This window comes from Chlamydotis macqueenii, chromosome 9 (genome assembly GCF_036417535.1).
Source record: "Chlamydotis macqueenii isolate bChlMac1 chromosome 9, bChlMac1.mat, whole genome shotgun sequence".
Taxonomy (NCBI): domain Eukaryota; kingdom Metazoa; phylum Chordata; class Aves; order Otidiformes; family Otididae; genus Chlamydotis; species Chlamydotis macqueenii.
The window spans coordinates 26,996,025-27,002,024 of NC_141564.1; the positions used below are offsets into that span (position 1 = coordinate 26,996,025).

Below are 6,000 nucleotides of genomic sequence, written 5' to 3' on the forward strand. Positions count from 1 at the left end.
TTTTTTCTGGAGGTTCATTCCCTAGATTAAGCACGCACCCTTCAAAAGGCACTGCCAAGCACTTGTTATTTCTAGTGCAGCCAGCCTCCATCGTGCCGACGTCCTTCACAAGCCAAATGCTATCAGCCTTGGTGTCTTCGACAGCGATTTTGAGGAAGTTGGAATTAATAAGATGAACCCTGAGTATTAACAGCTGTTGACTTCAGCCTCGCTCAGTGATCGGTTGTATGTGTGTGCCCTGCTGCATCCCTTCATGTTGAAGTAGTCTGGGAAAATTAATTTATTTTACTTCTTATTGATTAATTTAAAAGGTTTTTGCTTACCCTGTGCTTCTGGAGAATACATAAACCTAGTTATTTTGAAGCTAATGTAATTTTTCAAATTGTAATTGACACATCTATTGCCATCACGTTTAAGGTCTGCTTGCCTCACGTCCAGTTGTCCGAGTAATCAGCAGGCAGAGCACACACTCAGATATGTTTGTTATTCTAGAGAGAGGGAAATAAAAAATAACCTCCTGCTGCCTTTTTAATTGCTCATTTCCTGCTTAAGAGAGCAAATGCCACTTTGCTGCTGTAGGATGGATAACTGGGGTGGGACTTTTTTGCACTCTATTAAGAAGGCAGTGCTTTGATTAATTATTACAGAAGCAAACTGAAAAAAAAACCCAATTATTAGGAAAATAAGCTAGAGGTAACACTATTTTCTTAAGCAATTAATAAATCCAGGTGATTTCCTCCAAAAGCATAAAGGCTCCAGAGTCACGCACTGTTGTGCTAAGGAATTCGACTCCTCGGTGCTCCCCGCTGAGCCGATGGGTTTGTGCCCGTGCCGCAGAGCCGGGCCGGGGTCACTGCCTGCGTAACGGCTCCGGCCTTTCCCCTCCGGTCACCTCCGCTCTGGGAGCGACGCGGGGCTTGTCTTTCGCAGCAGTTCTCCTGACTCTCCACGTGCGGCACTTTGTTCCTGGCTTGTTCTTTGCATTTCATCTGTATTAAATTCCCTTTAAAAACCCGTTTCCCTACAGTTTTCATGGGCTTGTTAAATGCCTGAGGTGTGATTAAAGGCAACACATCAACCCTGGCCTCTGTGAGGTCCCAGCTCCAGGATGCTGTGGATGTCAGACAGGAAAACCAGTGACGTGGCACAGCTGGGAGAGCAGAATTCCCTGCCGGGGCCGACGACGGCTGCACCAGGACCCCAGCGATGGAGCGCCGGGTGCTGGCCGAGGGTGGTGGAGCCCCACCATTGGCCGGGGTGGGCCAGGGATGTGGCCCGCAGACACCAGTGTGGGTCTCCTGCTTCCTAAATAATTGTGACAGAAATCTGAAAGCTCGTGTTTCAAAGTGGTGCTAAATTCATGTAGACATGTCTATAGAATAAAAAACGAGAGTGCACGGACTGAGCCAGTATAAACGTACTGAAATTTCCTAATTAAGTGGCTACTTAAGCACCTTTGAGTTGGTGCTTTGGGGATCGGAAGCCCGAGATGCGCGCGCCTGGCGCTTGCGCAGGCACTGGGACGCAGCGCCGTTCCATGGGGAGCCGATGGGTGACACGGCAGGAGGCCACCGGCACTGAGCTGCTCCGGATCGCAGGGGGAAAAGCCAGCGTTTGGAGCACCGTCAGCCTACCTGAACCACCTTTGGGCTTTTTTTCTCCAACTTTGGGCTTTTTCCTTTAATCTTTTCTCTGACTGGAGTCAGCGGGGTTGCCTTACCCTCAGCCTGTGAAGGGCTGGGTGACCATCAATTTCAGGCTTTGATTTGGCTACAGGAAGAGGCCAGAAATATAGGCAAGGACACAGACAGTACTTCATTCCGTATTCGCAGCGTCGGCACTGCAAGCGGCACAGCAGCCATCTGCCCCTGAGAAATGTTTGGTTTTGTGCTGCCTTGTCCTTGCACTCCTGGGATCGCTCAGTCATGTGGAGCTAAACTTTACTTTGCTGGAAAAAGACTCTCATTAGCTTTGGTGAATGGCTTACACATCCAGCCCAGCTTTAGTTTGACTTTCTTGCATGGGGCAAATTCTGTGCCGATCAGCCCCTGCGCGGTCACAGATATTTCGGGGATATCTGGGGACGGGGCGGCAAGGCCAAAGGCAGGCTGAGGTTTGGTGTCATGGCTCCCCCAGCCCCGATGGTTTGGAGCAGGGAAGGTCCCGTCTGACATGTGCCACTGCAATTCCGGCCGCTGCCTCCTCCCAGGCCGGACAACAGGAACACCGAGGCTCCACAGCCCGCCGGGAGCTCTCGAGCACCCTTTGCTGCTCTGGTTTACAGTCTTGTCTGCTGTAAAATCAGTTCTCCCAGCCTGACAAGGGACAAAAGGAGTCAGGTTGGTGCCTGGAACTTTCCAACCACTGCGGCAGGATGACAGTTGAGCGTAGCCAAAGCTACGGGATGGACGCAGCGCAGGCCACGGGGCCAACGAGGGGATTTGGGAGCGGCTCCCCTCCGCCCTCACGCCAGTGGACGCTCACAGAAGGACGCGGCACACATGCACAGAGCGTTGTCTCATTCACACCGGCACTGCCACCGCTTTTCACACCTGCCTTGGTCTGTGCTATAAAAACCAGGGAGTTTGATGGGAATCGGTCATTTTGGCCCAGGTCCAGCAATATCCCCATGATGAGGACAAAGCAAGAATTCAAGGACTGGGTCAGCAGCTGGTGGAAACCATTGCGATCCCACTGGCTTCCACCGAGTAACCCCAAATTTTGAAATTTGAGTCCTGGGAGAGTTTTAAGCACTGGGTAGTACGGCCTAATGCCGCCTTATCGATGCATCTGCCGCTGCTTTGGTTTTAACCCTTTATCTCCAAGGCAACCGCACGCCGCCCAGAAGCGGCATCACGTTCAGCGATGGCGGCGGCATGGCCTCGCGGTGCTGTGGGTACCGGGCGGGATGCTCTCGGTGGGTCAGCGCTGACAGCTGGGTATTTTCAGCACTGCAACGCTCCGGGCATATTTAAGTTTATTGGGCACATCTCTGCCTCTCTCCGAGTTGGGCTGGGCGTGGGACTGGTTCTGGGTTCAGCTGTATTTAAAGACAAAGACAACAGGGCTCCACAAAGCCACCGTTGCTCTTCGTTCAGGGCTGGAAGTCAGTGAGTCAAAAACCAAGGTCCAGCTTTAAACGAGGTTCAGCTCTCTGTACGCAAGGGCATGGTCTCTTTAGTTCAGCAGAAGGATAATTAGGGTAATTGGACTCCAACTCAGGACCACCTACCAGAAGCGCGCCAGTTCCAGCTCTCTCTGTGCTGGCCAGAACCGATCCGCGATCCAGCGGCCCCAGCTCCGGCGTGGCGGGGCGCAAGGATGAGGCAGGGCAACGCAGCCTGGAACACTGGGAGGCCCCTCCCGCCGCCGGTGGGATTTTTAAAAGGCGGCCGTGTTTTCCTAGGTGAGGTGCTGGGCCAGCGCCGCTCCGTCCCACGCGAGGCGTAATGGACAGGCCATCGGCCGAGCCGCACAGGGGCCAGCGCGGACCGGCAGCGGCTCCTCCGGGCGCTGGGCAGTGGCCGCAAAGGCTCCTCGCACCGAAACCCGGGGGGGTGAAGAGGCCCCCAGATCCTGACCCACACGGATGGTGCTGGGGGAGACTTCCCGCAGCCCACGCCACCCCGCAGCCCACGCCGTGCCACAGCCCACGCTGCCCAGAGCGCACGCCGCCCCGATCACCCCGGCACCCCCGAACCCCCAGGGCCGGGAGCCCGGCCAGGGGCACCCCCCGAGCGGACCCCGCCGCCCCGCATCTCCCCAGCCCCACCGCCGCTTGTCCCGCCGCGCGGGGGGCCCCACGCGTGCACCCCCCCCATCCCTCGCTGCCGCCCTTCCCCGCGGTTCCTCTCCCTACCGGGCGCCGCTGCCGCCACCTAGCGCCGCGCGTGCGGGGAGCGCGGGGCCGCGGGGCACGGGCGCCGCGCGTGGGGCTGGGGGGGACACGGACCGCGCGCGTGGGGCTGGGGGGGACACGGACCGCCGCGCGTGGGGCTGGGGGGGACACGGACCGCTGCGCATGGGGCTGGGGGGGACACGGACCGCGCGCGTGGGGCTGGGGGGGACACGGACCGCTGCGCATGGGGCTGGGGGGGACACGGACCGCGCGCGTGGGGCTGGGGGGGACACGGACCGCTGCGCATGGGGCTGGGGGGGACACGGACCGCGCGCGTGGGGCTGGGGGGGACACGGACCGCCGCGTGTGGGGCTGGAGGGGGACACCGACCACCGCGCGTGGGGCTGGGGGACATGGACTGCCGCGCGTGGGGCTGGGGGACACCCGGACCGCTGCGCATGGAGCTGGGGGGCACGGACCGCCGCGCGTGGGGCTGGGGGGGACATGGATTGCTGCGCGTGGGGCTGGGGGGGACACCGACCACCGCGCGTGGGGCTGGGGGGCACGGACCGCCACGTGTGGGACTAGGGGGGACAAGGACAATCGAGCATGGGGCTCGGGGGGAACGTGGGCTGCCACACGTGGGGATGGAGGGAGAGACTGCTGCTCCACGCGTGGGGATGAAGGAGGGGACATGGACTGCCGTGCCACGTGTGGGGCTGGAAGGGGACACAGACCACCATGCGTGGGACTGCGGAGGGACACGGACTGCCGCCCCACATGTGGGAATGGAGGGTGGAGGGACCGCCACGCCACGCGTGGGGCTGAATGGGAGGGACCACTGTGCCACCCCTGCGGCTGAGGCTGCAGAGGGGGGCCACCGCTCCACGCGTGGGGCCCAGGGGGCAGCGTGGAGGGGGGCAGAGCTCTGCCTTCAGCTCCGGGTCGCCGTGAGTGCCCGCTTGGGAGGGGTCGAGGGCGGGAGCCCCTCACCAGTGGGGCATTTTGGGCAAGCGCACCCCAGGCCCGAGCACAGTTCCACGAGGGAACTGTCCCACCCGGGCTGGGAGCAGCTGCTGCTCCAAGGGCGAACAGGGAACTTCGAAAGTCTGGGGATTTTCCTTAACGCTCTCAAGCCAAGGCCACCGAACCCTCGCGTGCTGCAGATTTCCCGGTAAACGTCAGGAGGCCGGCAGAGGGAAGGGCGCTTTTTGGGCGTCAGTTCGCCAGTGACAAAGAGTTTCTCACAAGAGAAACTGCGTCGGCCACGGGTGTGAGGCTGTGGGCACTGTGGCCCGCGCCCCTGCACAACGACAGCGTGGCGGGCAGGGTGCGGGCAGGATGGCCGAGCTCCCGTGGGGCAAGCGGGATTGGGGTACATGGCAGCCGGCGGGGACAGTGCCGCGTGGCCGGCAGCACGACACCGAACCCCCAGACCTGAGGCCTCCCTGCGAATGCGAAGGGGCGTGCGGAGCCCTCCCCACACAGCCCACGTGCTGCCCGCGCAGAGACGGGCCTCCCTCCAGACCCGCTCCCGCACCGGCTGCCGCTGCGCCGCGATGCTGCCTTACCCGTGCGCGCTGCCCTTTCTGCCACGTGTCTTTCCGGGATGCGACGAGCAGCAGTTTCGGGTGTTCGGTGTTTTTTATCTCATCTTCTTCCACCCCGTCGCACCGCGTTGGCAGCTTTCTCGGAGCCCGGCCGCGTGCTGCTTTGCCGCGGCTCGTTGCCAAGCGTTACTCACCGCGCGGCGCAAGGCTTATATATTTAGCCGGTGCAGAGACAATATCACCCACTTACTTAAAGCAGGCATGAGCGAGCCCGCAGCTACTGCGAGCAGCGCCTGAGCGTGCAGAGGGGCCGCATGTCGCTGTGGGGCAGGACAGCTTTGGACGCGTGTCCTGTCACCACGGGCAGGTGCGACGCCAGCGCCACAGCCCCCCTGGCCTTGCCCATCTCACCTTGCCAGGCGCTGAGGCCATGGCTCTGCCCAGCGCCGTCCCTGATGGGGCTCCACGCCATGGCCGTCGCCGAGTGTGACTCCGTCCTTCCACGCCCTCCCGCCCGCTCCCGCCCGGCTCCCCGAGCCCGGCCGAGCTCTGGGTGCTGCCGGAGCACCCAGCCGGAGCCTGTGCCGAGCGGTAACCATGGAGATGCCTGCG

At 61.1% G+C, this 6,000-nt stretch overlaps 1 long non-coding RNA gene across 2 annotated transcripts; it reads right to left on the reverse strand.

The window, feature by feature from the left end:
- Window positions 1-2,504: 2,504 nt before the first annotated feature.
- Window positions 2,505-5,622, reverse strand: LOC147599749 (uncharacterized). 2 transcript variants are annotated; one of them, XR_015259407.1, is made up of 3 exons: window positions 5,410-5,622; window positions 3,233-3,349; window positions 2,505-3,040 (listed from the first exon to the last, which is right to left on the reverse strand). It is a non-coding gene; the product is annotated as an uncharacterized LOC147599749 (long non-coding RNA). The 2 variants fall into 2 exon arrangements; XR_015259408.1 differs by having other exon boundaries at window positions 2,505-3,154.
- Between the last annotated feature and the right edge of the window lie 378 nt (window positions 5,623-6,000).